The sequence below is a fragment of the Macaca fascicularis genome, chromosome 8, assembly GCF_037993035.2.
Source record: "Macaca fascicularis isolate 582-1 chromosome 8, T2T-MFA8v1.1".
NCBI classification, from domain to species: domain Eukaryota; kingdom Metazoa; phylum Chordata; class Mammalia; order Primates; family Cercopithecidae; genus Macaca; species Macaca fascicularis.
In genome coordinates, this window is record NC_088382.1 from 90,456,667 (window position 1) to 90,472,021 (window position 15,355).

At 41.3% G+C, this 15,355-nt stretch overlaps 1 protein-coding gene across 3 annotated transcripts in view; it reads right to left on the reverse strand.

The window, feature by feature from the left end:
• ZNF704 (zinc finger protein 704) overlaps positions 1-15,355 on the reverse strand; it is a 252,153-nt gene that overhangs the window by 37,567 nt on the left and 199,231 nt on the right. The gene's annotated exons all lie outside the window — the stretch shown is intronic.

Sequence of the window (15,355 nt, forward strand, 5' to 3'; positions counted from 1 at the left end):
GATGGAACTGATGTAGCTTGATTTATGTGCCTGCTAGAATATCTGTAATCAAGTACTTCTGGTTCACACCATCATACTCTTGATTCTATGAAGCAATCATTCACTTATTTAGAAGACGGCTCATCAGCTATTACTGATGGAATCAGTATCCAGATGATTTATCTGGACAGCCACCCCATGTTGAAGATTTTCCATAGGTTTCTGAATTGAAAAATGGTACTTGGGAGCTTCCAGAATTGAAGAGTGCTCATGTGTTGGTGAATGGCTGCCTTAAGCATGGCAAGCAGAGGACAAGTGTGGTAGCACATTGCAGCAGTCTGCTAGAGCAGATTACTGACCACGGAAGGAACCCACTGTTCACATGGGCTTCGTGAGTCCAGTGGCCCACTGTGCCCCAGAGGCTCTGCCTGGGTGGCCAGCATTCACAGCACAGCAATCTTTCTGTTTCTTGTGCAGCTCCTGGGCACACACACCCAGCTCCATGATGTTCTCCCTGCAGTGTGCAGTGCCGGGCGTAGGACCTAGAGCTACACCGAGCTAGAGCTAAAGCTCTTTGAGATGCGGAGAAGCAAAGACATAATTAGGAAACTTTAAGTACATGATCCTTATGAGTCTGTGTTTATTCCAAGGAGGCAGTTCACAAATTTCAGCCTCCGTGACCTTCTTAAGCCAGTGATCTAAACACATGAAACATAAGATGCGCCAGAGGTGGCGATTTAAATCCCAACTTCAAACCTGCTAGGTTCACAAAAAGAAATTCTGCAGAATTCAAAATATTATTTTACTCAAAGCATAGAATTTAACAGTACTGTCTTAGTCCATTTTGTGTTGTCATAAAAGAATACCTGATGCTGGGTATAAAGAAAAGAGGTTTATTTAGCTCGTGGTTCCGCAGGCTGCATATGAAGCATGGCGCCAGCACCTGCTCAGGTTCTGGTGAGGGTTTTTGTGTTGAGTTAAATCATAGTGGAGGTCAAAGGTGATGCAGGAATATGCCAAGAGGGATCTAACCTAAGGGGCATTCTGGCTTTACAACAACCCACTCTCCTGGGAACTAATCCATTCTCTCAAAAACCAATCCAGTCTCATGAGAGCGAGAACTCGCCATTATGAGAATGGTACCACGCCACTGAAGAGGGATCCACCCTGATGACCCAAACACCGCCCACTAGGCCCCACCTCCCAACACCCCTACACCAGGATCAAATTCCAACATGAGATTTTGGTGGAGGTAAATGAACCATATCAAACCATGGCAAATATTAATGAACAACTCCTTACACTATGAATGCTTTCTGCCCATTTTTCAAATGATGAAGCTATATTGTAGAAAATATCTTCCACGTAAGAGAACCAATGACTCAAGCAAAAATACATGTACCCAGCAGTCCAAGCATCTGTCTGGAAATGAAGTCATGATGGATGAAAACACTTTTTGATTAATTCCTAACCTTTTTGCTGATGGCATTCTTTCATTCATTAAACCAAGTATTTATTTAGCAAGGAATATTCTAGGTTTTGGGGATAGAGAACAAAAAAAGAAACGAGGCTTCTTTCAAGGAAGTGAAATTCTAGTAGGGGAGAGACATAAATTATAATATATGATGACCATTTCAGATATAGCATGAGGCCTGTAGAAGGTGACTTTTGAGCTGGGACCTGAAGGTTGGAGAAGGAGCCAGCCAAGCTATGAGCTAGAGTTTTCCAGACATAGCAAAGAGTTAAGTACAGAGGCCTGAAAATGAGAAAGAGCTTGGCTCTTGGAGGCCAGAAAGAATGAGGGTGTTTTGAGAGTGAAATGAGGGAGGCAGTGATTTGTTTGAGATAAAGTGGCGAAGCAGGGTCAGATCATGTGGGGCTTTGCAGATAAAGGTAAGGAATTTGGATTTTCTTCTAAAAGAAAAGAGAAGTTACTGAAGGAAGAGAGTGACACTACATGACTTGTTTGTTTGTTTTTTTTTAAATATGACTCTGTTTTGGGATAGAAAACAAATGAAGTCACCAGCATGGAGTCACTGCATGAAGTCACCACAGGTGAGAAGAGATGGTAGCTTAGAGGGTTTGGGCAGAGAGGATGGAGAAAAATAGACACATCCAAGACATATTTTGGAGGCAGATCCAACAATACTTGCTGTTGGGTTGACTATGAGGAATGATAAAAGGGATGGTGTTAAAGATGACTTCCATGTTTTAGGTTTGAATGACTGGGTGTGTTGTGGTTCTGTTTTGGATATGTTAATTTTGAGATGACTATTATGTATCAAAAGGAGACTGCATGCAGGACACCGGATATGTGAACCTGGAATCAGGGAGAGCCAGGGATAGAGATATAAATTTGGGGTCAGGAGCTGAAGGAGCACTTAAAACTTGGGTGTGGATGAGACCATCTAGGCAAAAATGCAGTTAGAGATGATTAGGGTGCACTGTAGCATCCAATATTTTATGTTGGAGATTGAGAAGGAGCAGCCAGAGAGGGAAGTGGTCAGGAGATCATGATATTAAAAGCACAAATAGAAGAAAGTGTCTCAGGAAGGAAGATGTGACCAACTGTGTTGAACAAGGACTGAGAAGTGTTCCTCAGATTTGGAATATGGAGGATGCTGGTGGCCCAGATAGCGGTAAATCTCGTAGAGTGTTGTGGATGGAAGTCAGATTGGCATGGACTGGAGAGTAAGTGGGATTTAGGAAAACAGAGAGAGTAAGTGCCAATGTTTTCAAGAAATTTTGCTGACCGATGAGCAGTCAAGGGAGGGTTTGTAAAGATGAGTTATACCAAGGTGAGCTTCTATGCTGATGGGAATGACTGCAAACACAGGGAAACTGATGGTGCAGTAGAGAAGCAGGGGTTAGCGACAGGATGAGGTTCTTCTGAAGGTCAGGAGAGCAGCACCAATATACACAGAACAGGGAGAGGGGCTGCGTTGGACAAGATAGGGCAGTTCTCCGCTGGAAAAAGGAGGGAAACCAGATGGTGGCTGCAGATGCAGTTAATTTGCTGATTTGGTGGAGAAGGGGGAAAAAAAAGCATTCCTGTATGAATGTTTCTAATTTTTCAGTGAGGTAGGAACTGGGGTCAGAACTGAGGACAAAGAGGGAAGGTTGTGTACGAAGTTTGAGGATACTTGAGAAGGATAAAATAGTTGCCTTACAACAGCAGTCCCCAATCTTTTTGGCACCAGGGACCAGTTTCATGGAAGGCATTTTTTCCACGGACTGTGGCGCAGGTTGGGCGAGGATGGTTTCGGGATGAAACTGTTCCATCAGGCATTAGTTAAGATTCTCATAAGCAGCGCGCAACCTGGTTCACAATAGGGTTCATGTTCCCATGAGGATCTAACGCGGCTGCTGACCTGCAGGAGGCGGAGCACAGGCGGTAGTGCTCACTCGCCTCCTGCTGTTTGGTCATGTTCCTAACAGGCTGTGTGCGGACTGATACCGGCCCGAGGCCCGGGAGTTGGAGACCCCTGCCTTAGAGAGCGGGGAAAGGAATGGGCAAAGCATAAGACACTAGTTCCGTATTTCTGATATTCATGGTGGGAAAGAAGATTCCAGAAAGTTACAAGACTTATCCAGTGTCATCTGATGGCTCTTACCAATGAGTCAGTCAGATGTAGGCTTTCATAATGAATAGTATTGTACGACAAATAAAGCCAAATTCCTCCTACATCATGGGACTTTTTTAAGGCCTCAAATTGCTGATTGTTTTAGGATATGATAATCACAGTGGTATTTTTGTGCCATAACAAGTACTATTTATAAGATTACTGTTCTTCGTCCTTGCAATAATGTCAAGTATTTGTTTTTTAAACTGACAAGTAGTTAAGGTTGGTCCTTACAGAAAAATAAATATCATTGGTTTAACTCCTTTCCATAGTTTTCATTTGTTACTTCAAGTAGATGACACATTTTGGAGGCATCAAACCCCCAGAATCCAAGGAAGCTGACCATTATCCTCTGTTAAGTCCCCTGGAATTAGGATAACTACCAACAGCAATTGTTTATCTCCTCCTCACACATACACACACCTTCCTTGAACCCCTGCAAAAAGGCTCCAAAGAAATCCGTTGCCCAAAGAAAATTAGGTAATGATAATAAGAAATGTAATGAACTTTGTCTCCTTTTGCCTTTTTTCCTTTTGCTGGGTTTTCAAGAGGCACTTTGGGGATAGACTATATTCTATCCCAGTGCCTCACAGTGTCTGGCTAAATAAATATTTGTTACGTTCAATCTCGGAAAGGTTGTGTTTTGGGACCCTCAGAGATGAGCCACATTTGAGACATCTTAATTTATTTAAATAGCACTTTGTAAAATTTACTTAGTGAATTGTCTGTGTTCAAAGCATGTTTGTCAAAAAGATTTGTTCTGTAGAATTTAATGTTTCTCAGCATGATTAACTCTTGCTTATCTTACCTGGCTGTAAATTAACTTCTCAGGGGACATCCATGGTGATGCCCTGCATGGAGAGGATTGAATTATAAGATGGTTTTCCCTTCACTTTATATCACACATTTCTCTTCCAGTCTTGCATACCCTACACTGGTAGCTGCTTGAGGAAAGTCTGAGTTCACCAGAAGACAATGGAAAATCTGCTACAGGAAAAATTGCTAATTTATAATGACTCAGGTCATTGGCAAAAGTGATTAGAAAACAATGTTGCATCCTAGAGATACAGAAAGTTCCTGTGGATTTGCAAGGCAGTTGTAAATAGGGACTCAGAAACATAATTACATATAGTGGGAAGACTATCAACTGTTTTGGGGGAGGCGGCACTCCCAAAACAAAGTTCTGCTTTCTCCTCCACCTCTTCCTTTTGACATTCCTTTTGAATATCTCATCTCACATTTATGATCTCATTTTAGTCCAGACTGTCAGAGCTCTGCCTTCATAGTTTACACATGCACAGATAGGGGCCATCTTTAAATTTGAGGGCAACACAGCTTAAGGCAAACACAGCTTAAGGCAATAAGAGCTTAAGAAACACCTATAACTTTGAGCCAATTCAATTTGTAGGAATCTATCCAAAGACAGTAATTCAAAATACTTGCAAAGACACATGTATATTCATCACACAGATTTTTACACTAGATAAAAATAAGAAATAACCTCAAGGTTGACAATAGGGGATTGGTTAAATTATGCCATATGACTGTATATTAAACAATCTTAAACATGAAGTTGTAAGAAAAGCTTCTTTGGTGTGAAAAGAAAAGTTACATGTCTATTAAAGGACTTGATGAGCTGTCCTATTTGACCTGACAGGTCTACACCATGCCTTTTCTGCACCATGCTCAGGGGCCCAGGAGGCTGCATTAACAGGGCTTCTGGCTCGTAGACCTCTGGTTGGATTTGGCCAATGAGAGGCACCGGCAGGAGGTGGGGAGGCACGAGAGACTGGAGAGCAGGAAGGTATTGATTCCTCCTGGCTCTCTCCTTCTGCCTGGCCACAGGTGGGCAGTGGTTACATTTCTCCTCCAACAGTTACCCTTTCTGTTGGGTAACCTCTCCAAAAGCTATATTTCCAGAGTTCTGGTAAATCTTCTGGATTGTAGAAATTCCTCTCTTGCAGAGTCTCTTTAGGCTCTAGGGGTTAGGGTTAATAATGGCCTTCCATGTTGTTAGCCCCTGGAGTCCTACACCACCCCCCTACTGATTTCCCCTAACCCTGTCTACACCTTTGTAAAGTGACTTGTCTCTACAAAGGCCAAAGACATTCTTGCATCAAAGCATGAGGCTCTTTAAATGGGAGTTTAGTGCTTTTCAAAGTCCCCTAACTACATCCAGTTGAAACAAATCCTTTGTCTACAAACAGACTACTTGCTGTTACACTAAAGAAAAGCAAGCCATGGGAGGAGGAGAACATGAAAAAATAGCTAAATAAACAACGCCCAGATTGCCGCATGGGTCCAAGCCTGCCCAAGGAAGCCAAACCAAGCAAAGCTGCTGGCAGAGTTGCAGCAGCCAAATCCAAACAGTCCCATCTGTGCTTCTACCCTGGCTTCTCCTCACAGAGCTAACAGATGTTTGCAAAGCTGGAATGTCCACCAGCTCATGGAGAACAGCTGAAAATCTACCCCAGTGGAAAGCACTTCTGCAGAATACCAACGTCAGCAAAGACCTCAAGTCTAACAGAATGGTCTTCTTCATATAAAGGAGAGGGAACAGAGGGAGGCCACTGTAGATTGGGAACCACTCTGTGTCTGGTCCTGTGCTAGGAACTTCCACATGTGTATCTTATTTAACACCTGCAACAGGCCCAGGAGGAGTTGAAGCTCCATGCAGTCGTGAGCAGACTCCTGGAATCTCACATATGCCTGATGTGAGATGTATAGCAGCTCCCAGACAAACTCTTTAGAATTTCTCAACATTGATGCTCTGGGCCACCATGGTTGGAGAGAACTTCCCAGAGATTTTCACCTTTGCAGCAGCTTCTGAACTGTTTCTAGGAACAACTGCCTTGGGTCTATTGGCTGAGACCTTTGGCCAAGGTTTCCCTGATTTTCTCTCTGCTTGCCCTACCAATAGTAAGCCTCAATCCTGTTTTTAAAAGATGATTTCATACTTAGAATATATGAAGTAGCTTCTATTTTCTTGACAGAACCCAGACTGATACTTAGGATTGATACGGTGACTGTTGAAGCTCACCTTCAGTTCATTGAAGAATTATATAACATTTTTGAAGTATTTCGAAGTATTGTATAACATGCATATGATGTGTAAGTCCAACTAACGCTATATTCTAGAAAGTACATGAACATCACTTTATCACTCAGCAGCCTGGAGTTAACGTCATGTTCTGAGGTAACTGAGAGGATCTTCAGGTATTTTTTTTTTGTATGGTGACGTGTGTGTGTGTGTGTGTGTGTGTGTGTGTGTGTGTGTGTGTATGTGTGGTGTTGGAATGGCAGGGCAGGGACAGGGGCTTACACATCCAAGACTCTCCAGAGAGGGCCGAGTTATTCTGTGCAGGTGAGTTGGCTGCATTATACAAACTTCCTCAGCTTGTCTTGTGAAAACCCACACAGCTTGGCAGCGGCTCCAATGGCTCTTTCAGGGTCAAGAGGTCCACATAGATCCTCAGCAGATGCCAAAAGATCGGTAAATGCACTAGTGTATTTTAAAATTAGTAACTTCCTAGAAGCTGGCAGGGGTTCCAGTGGTCTCCTGAATTGGGAAAGCAGCCATGTTACCTCACGGTTACACGGTATACAAGTTGACTTACCTTTTGGGGGATTTATTTATTTATTTGTAAGATGAGGGGACTAATGAGAGTAGAGGTTTTGGATCTTCAAGGTGTGTGGGGTTAATACAAAGTAACAGGTGAATTCAATGTATACCAAGCACAGATGAAACACCTCCCACCTCCATGTGCTGTTTATAGATGCTGTGGTGATAAGTGAATACAAAATTAACAAAAGTTTTATAAATGGAATAACCCTGTATTGTGCCTGGCTTTTTTTCCCCTCTGCATAATGTTTTTGTGATTCACTCACTGTTTCGTGTATCTGTAGTTCGCTCCCTTTTATGTGGTGAAGTATCCCATTGTATGATTATACCACAATTTGTTTATCTAGGTACCTGTTGATGGGCATTTGGGTTGTTTCCAGTTTGGGGTGATAATGAATAAAGCTGCTATAAACATTTGTCTGCAAGTTTTTTTGTGGATGTGTGTTTTCTTATCTCTTAGGGAAATACATACCTAAGAGTGGAATTGCTGGGTCATATGGTAAGTGTATATTTAACTTTCTAAGAAACTGCCAAACTGTTTTACAAAGTGGTTGTACCATTTTACATTTCTACCAGCAATAAATGAGAGTTCCTGTTGCCAACATTTGGTATTTTGTATACCAAAAATACACACTGTATAATTCCATTTACTTGAAATTCTACAACAGGCAGCATTAATCTATAGTGATGAAAGTTATACCAGTGGTTGGTTGCCTGTTTGGGACTTGGTGGTGCCTTTGACTGAAGCGGGGTATGAGGAGTGCTGGCCTTGGTTAGAGTGGTGATTACTCAGGTAGAGACAGTCAAAACTCACTGAACGGTATACTTAAAATGGGTTCATGGGTTCATTTTATTATGTGAAAATTATACCTAAGTAAAGTTGATTTTAAATGATTTCTATAACAGCAACAACAAACGACAAAAAGATTTCTGAATTAACAGAAATCCCTAGTCATTCTGTGTTTTCTCAATCAATGAATTCTAAAAGTGCATCTCATCTTTGGGGACATCTGGACATTTCTAGACATACTGAGTAGTCCTCTAACTTGGAAAGATCAAGACTGGGCTAGAAGATTTCTAAAGTCCTTCGAACTCCAATGTTCCAGAGCCTATATACTACATGGCACGTTATTCTAAGATCTTGTCACTAAGTTGCCTAGATATCACTCCTCTTTATCCTGAATTTTCTCTATGAGGCCAATCAGTTCCCTGCCCTGGCTGACAATGCTGTATGTACCATCACCATGAAATCCGTGCAGTTGATCCAAGCTGCTGTTCTTAGCACCGCCCTCCCCAGCAGTTTTAACAGATGGATCTATTTCTGGAACAGCCGTTCTTTTTGCGAGAGGCACTCTCTGCTCAAAATTAGTGGGTTAGGAATTAAGTCAGCAGAGAGACTGGCAACATGCTTATTCGTGAGGGCTTTACGGGTTTGTTTTCTTCTTGGAGCAGCCATTCACAATTTAAAGTGATTCATAGCTTTTTGGCTCTGAACGATTAAAAATACAGAGTGGAGCAAATGATTAATTGTTTGCTACTATTGTTTGCTACTATTACTGAAGCACCTTATGTTAACTCAGTGCTTTCTTCTCTAACTTGAGGTTCTTCCTAATACACAGGTACAACTGTTCATGGTTAAGACACACACCTGTGAAATAAATGGAAATGATGAATGCTGAAATTTGGAAATTGCCTCTGAGATGCTGCTAATGTTCTGAAATGCAGAGTCCTGAGTCAGATTTCCTTTTATGCCCCCAATTTCTGCTACCGTCTTTGCTGCACTCACCTAGTGCATTGCAGAGGGCTTCTCAATGCACACCCAAATGAGCACAGGGTGGCTGAGGGATCTGGAGTCATCCTGAGCCACTGTGGCATTGGCGTGGTGAGTGTGGTCAGGGTGGAGGGTGGAGGCAAGCACCCCCTTCTCTCCACACCTATGCTTCTCAAATTCCCCATTCAGGCAGTTGCCAAATGGGGGGAAAAGAGGCAAAGTATTAGCAGCTAACATTTATTGCTCTTTACAGGGCCTCTCGTATATTCCTGACAACAGCCACATCGATATGGTGCCACCATTTTCCATATTTTATAGATGAGGAAACTGAGGCTGAAGAGGCCAGATGACTTGCTTAAGTCACGTAAGTCCTAAAGCTGGCATGACAATTTCGGAATGTACAGATTCCAGAATCTGACAGAATCAGGGATCTGGCATGGAAAAGGGCACATAAATCATTTCTGATCAGCGCTTCTTGATTTTCTTGGGGTCTTGTGGAATTGATGGTTAACTCTTTGACCTTCCATAGAATTCATTTTCTCCCACGAACTCCCAGAATGGCTGTATTCAGGGTCACTGCATCACCTTGTGGTCATGACGGAAATTGCACCTCCCCAAAGTTACACGACTCACAAAGTTGTGTGAGTCTGGACTCACACAACCTGGTTTTTCTCTGAGCTTGGAAGTTCTGTCAGTCTATCTTGAAATCCCAGAGGAAAAATTCTGCCAGACCTGGGCTTGACAAAGTTGGCTGGCTGACCTCCAGAGCCAGGACAGAGAAGCCTTTCATTTCCCTTCTCATATTCTCACCTACCTTGGCTGCAGGTTCCTTAAGGGTGACGGATACTTCATGTGGCAGACAGCCTGGAGTTCCTATTTCTGCTCTCCATTTCTTTCGGAACTTTGTGCACCCTTGCTCCCGCCCTGCCACATAGCTGTAGTTATGTCTGATTATTTTCTCTCCACGTTTTTCTCCTTGTGGGCCGAAGGAAATATAGATTCACTGAATTAACTTGCCTCAAACGTTTCCTCTGCTATTTCAGTTAAACTGATCTCTGCCACATTATAAGCTACACAGCCTTGGACAGTTAACATAACCTCAATGAGCCTCTTGGCACAATGGGGTTAAGAATACACCAAAGATTTGGGGGATGATTAAATGAAATGCTACATTTAAAAGCATTTGGTAAAATGTAACTAAATATGCAAATATAGTGATTATGAGCAAATATTTCCTCCTCACTATTGATAGTAAGAGAGACTGCCTTGTCTATGCAGTGTACCACACACTGTCATCTTCTTTACATAAGCGGAACATGGATCTCCACAAGAGGTGGGAGTCAGTCGTCTCTGTGCTGGGGGGAGGTGGGAGAAGAGATGAGGAAGCTTCCATAATAATGAGAAAGGTCAGGATCATTGTTTCGTAGTCAGATATAGGCAATGCTCCCTCCCCTTTTGTTTAGAGTCCTCAATGTCTATTCAAATGTTGCCACATTCTAGCACATTTAATCTTCATGACTATCCTGAGAGGCATGTTAATACCTGTTTGCCTGTTTTACAGATGAAGAAGTTGATGATCAGAGAGGTGAAACGATATTCTTAGGTTCTCAAGGTAGCAAACAATGTGAATCTTTTGATTTCCAATCAGGACATCTTAATTTACCACAAATCATATTATCTCTTTATAACAAAGAACAGAAGCTTCCAAACTTTATGGATGATGAGCCACAATAAGAAATACATTTTGCACCACACATACACATATGTATACACTGAAACAAAATTATCAAGAAAGAATACTTATTATGTACAGTGTACTCTATTCTGTTTTATTGATTAAAGAGTGACTCACCACTGCTCAGTGAAATAAAAGAGGACACAAACAAATGGAAGAACATACCATGCTCATGGATAGGAAGAATCAATATCGTGAAAATGGCCATACTGCCCAAGGTAATTTATAGATTCAATGCCATCCCCATCAAGCTACCAATGAGTTTCTTCACAGAATTGGAAAAAACTGCTTTAAAGTTCATATGGAACCAAAAAAGAGCCCGTATCTCCAAGACAATCCTAAGTCAAAAGAACAAAGCTGGAGGCATCACGCTACCTGACTTCAAACTATACTACAAGGCTACAGTAACCAAAACAGCATGGTATTGGTACCAAAACAGAGATATAGACCAATGGAACAGAACAGAGGCCTCAGAAATAATACCACACATCTACAGCCATCTGATCTTTGACAAACCTGAGAGAAACAAGAAATGGGGAAAGGATTCCCTATTTAATAAATGGTGCTGGGAAAACTGGCTAGCCGTAAGTAGAAAGCTGAAACTGGATCCTTTCCTTACTCCTTATACGAAAATTAATTCAAGATGGATTAGAGACTTAAATGTTAGACCTAATACCATAAAAACCCTAGAGGAAAACCTAGGTAGTACCATTCAGGACATAGGCATGGGCAAAGACTTCATGTCTAAAACACCAAAAGCAACGGCAGCAAAAGCCAAAATTGACAAATGGGATCTGATTAAACTAAAGAGCTTCTGCACAGCAAAAGAAACTACTATCAGAGTGAACAGGCAACCTACAGAATGGGAGAAAATTTTTGCAATCTACTCATCTGACAAAGGGCTAATATCCAGAACCTACAAAGAACTCAAACAAATTTACAAGAAAAAAACAAACAACCCCATCAAAAAGTGGGCAAAGGATATGAACAGACATTTCTCAAAAGAAGACATTCATACAGCCAACAGACACATGAAAAAATGCTCATCATCACTGGCCATCAGAGAAATGCAAATCAAAACCACAATGAGATACCATTTCACACCAGTTAGAATGGCGATCATTAAAAAGTCAGGAAACAACAGGTGCTGGAGAGGATGTGGAGAAATAGGAACACTTTTACACTGTTGGTGGGATTGTAAACTAGTTCAACCATTATGGAAAACAGTATGGCGATTCCTCAAGGATCTAGAACTAGATGTACCATATGACCCAGCCATCCCATTACTGGGTATATACCCAAAGGATTATAAATCATGCTGCTATAAAGACACATGCACACGTATGTTTATTGCAGCACTATTCACAATAGCAAAGACTTGGAATCAACCTAAATGTCCATCAGTGACAGATTGGATTAAGAAAATGTGGCACATATACACCATGGAATACTATGCAGCCATAAAAAAGGATGAGTTTGTGTCCTTTGTAGGGACATGGATGCAGCTGGAAACCATCATTCTTAGCAAACTATCACAAGAACAGAAAACCAAACACCGCATGTTCTCACTCATAGGTGGGAACTGAACAATGAGATCACTTGGACTCAGGAAGGGGAACATCACACACCGGGGCCTATCATGGGGAGGGGGGAGGGGGGAGGGATTGCACTGGGAGTTATACCTGATGTAAATGACGAGTTGATGGGTGCTGACGAGTTGATGGGTGCAGCACACCAACATGGCACAAGTATACATATGTAACAAACCTGCACGTTATGCACATGTACTCTACAACTTAAAGTATAATAATAATAAATAAATTAAAAAAAAAAAGAGTGACTCATTAAATTGATTCACAACTCACTAGTGGATTGAGACGTGCAGTTTGGAAAAAACTGATCTAGAAGGTTCTCAAACAATACCCACAGAACAGGTGACTATCACAATAGGTTTTAAATGGGTATTATGAAACTGAGGGAAAGGAGAGGAGAATAAGATGAACCCAGAAAGTTCTACCAATTAGACAGAACATATTGTCTGGTTTAAGCAAATTAACTCATAGAAATCTTTTGAAACATGATTTTTAAAATCTCTAAAATAACTGTATTACAGTTACTGTGTTCTGTCACATCATGAACACTGCATTTATCACTTGTAATTATTGCCTCTTTACACATCAATTTCCAGCCACCCAACTTTCGACACCTTGAAGGAAAAAACTATGCCTTATTCTCAGGGGAATAAGTATTTTGCCTGATATGTGCTCAATAAATATTGGTTCACCTAATGAATTTAAAAAAGAATAGCATCAGCCTCACCTTCTTGTTATTTTCACCATTCCAAGTAACTTTAAGTTCAAAAGGCCAAAGTAACAACTTGGTCTATGTAAAATCCATGCATTAAACATTAGTGGCTACAATCAGCATCCTATTGGTCTCACTTTGGGGACATCTAAAGTCTGAATAGAGGGAGAAGTCATAAAGAAAGAAGGATAAACACTATTCTTACTCGTTCATTCCTTCCTACTGTCTAGCTTCTTCTGGAGTGGGCCTATGCTCATTCAATAAAAATAAATATATATAATAAAAATTTAAAAAATAAAAAATACAAAAAAGGAAGCTTTTTTCCTTTTCCTTTGGTGACTTGACTATAACTTAATTTAGTTAAAGCCTGTAGACCTTCCATATGGGGCTAACAAGTACAGTCTAATTGTGATGCAAGAGTGTGAATTTTGGCTCAGTGGCTACATTAGAAATGGAAGAGTGTGACAGGCTTTCATTAATGTGCCTTAAATAACATTGGGGTTCCCTGTGCTCTGAGTCCTCTGTCACAATCCTGGGCCATGCCTGTTGAGTGTTTGAACTACACACTCAGAAAACTCCAGGGAGAAAGTCTGTGAAGCTTAAAGTAACAGGAAAAGACTTCAGGTTCCTACCCTGTCCTGCCTGCAGGTACCCACTGATACAAGTGCCAGCCTCTCTCCCCCACTGGTCAAGTGAAGACCCAGTGTCCCTGGGGACCCACAGGGTGCCAGAACAACTCCAGCCCCTTTGCATGACACACTGGTATGAAACAGCAACTCTTCAGGCCACTGCCTCTGGGAAGGTCAGGGGTCTACATTAATATCCTTTTTTCTGGATAAAAATGTCAGCCTTTTTCACATGTACACACCCAGAGACAGTGCCCATATCACCTCCACTGTTACACATGTGGAATGATGCTGAGAGATGCAGGGAGGGAAGGCATTGTTGGATCAATGCCATCTCTTTGTTTTCCTCTTTGAAATGAACTGGGGGAGGAAAAAAGTTTGCACTGCAATCCTCAGGGCTTTATATCGGATTTTTGTTTGTGAACAGCCATTTAATAATGAAGCTACCAATACTAAATTTAAAAACCAATATATATAACAACAGTTTTACATTTATGTGGTGATTTTAAAAATAATGCCAAATGTCTTCTAGATTTAGTGGTAGTATAGTGGTAGTTTTGCTTCATTCTGTGAAATGGAAATGTTTTTGAAAAATGATGACCGAACATAACTTAAATGTACCTGAAGAGAATGAAAAGAATATGAACTTGAGGCTCAGGCAGATCTGGGCTGGAATGGTGGCTCTGTCCCTTTCTAACCTGCCTGACGGGGGCCAGTTAAATGTACAATCAATCTCCCTGATCCTCAGTTTCCTCATATCAAGATGGAAATGCAAAACTTACTATACAGGACTGCCGGGAGGATTAAACAAATGTGTAATCAATTAATTTGCTAAATCAATTAATTAGATGTCTTTTTTTTCTTCTACTCCTTTTTGTTTCGTTTAAAGCAACAGGGTCTCACTCTGTTGCCCAGACTGGAGTGCAGTGGCCAGATCACAGCTCACTGCAGTCTTGAACTCTTGGACTAAAGCGATCCTCCCATCTCAGCCTCCTGAGTAGATGAGACTACAGGTGCATGCCACTACACTAAGCTAATTTTTTTTTTAATTTAAATTTTTTTAGTAGAGACAGGGTCTTGCTATGTTGCACAGGCTGGTCTCCAACTCCTGGTCTCAAGCAATCTTTCTGCCTCTGTCTCCCAAAGCAGTGGGACTACAGGTGTGAGCCACTGTGCCTGGCTCTTCACTTTTTATTTAGTTAATATATAATTTCTAGGATGTAAGAATGGAAGTTTGTTTATATCTCAGCTTTTATGTATATTTCACAGATAACTGCATAAAAATGAGATACAAAATATTCTTCCCAATAACCCTTCAGGGCTGACTGAGGGAGAAAAGAGGAAAAGATATTAATTATATTTTACATTTGAAAAAAATAAGTCCCATGAAGAGAGTGAGTTCATACCGAAGCAAGCCTGAGGTCCAATTTTCTAACTTACAAATACTGGTAACTCCCAGGTCAGCAATTTATAACCAGAGGATGGGACACGCGCGTATATACTTTCAGGAAACTTACCAGTATATGTCATTTTTTAATTGTCACCATAACAATTTCTATTCAAACTTCAACAACATTAAAGAGGAACGTAAGCTGCTGCTTTCCACAGAAAGCGGGTGTAGGTCCAAGGTTAAGCTCACACTGGCCCTTCAGAGGGGACAGAAAGCACCTTCAGGAAACTGAACGCATGGTTGAC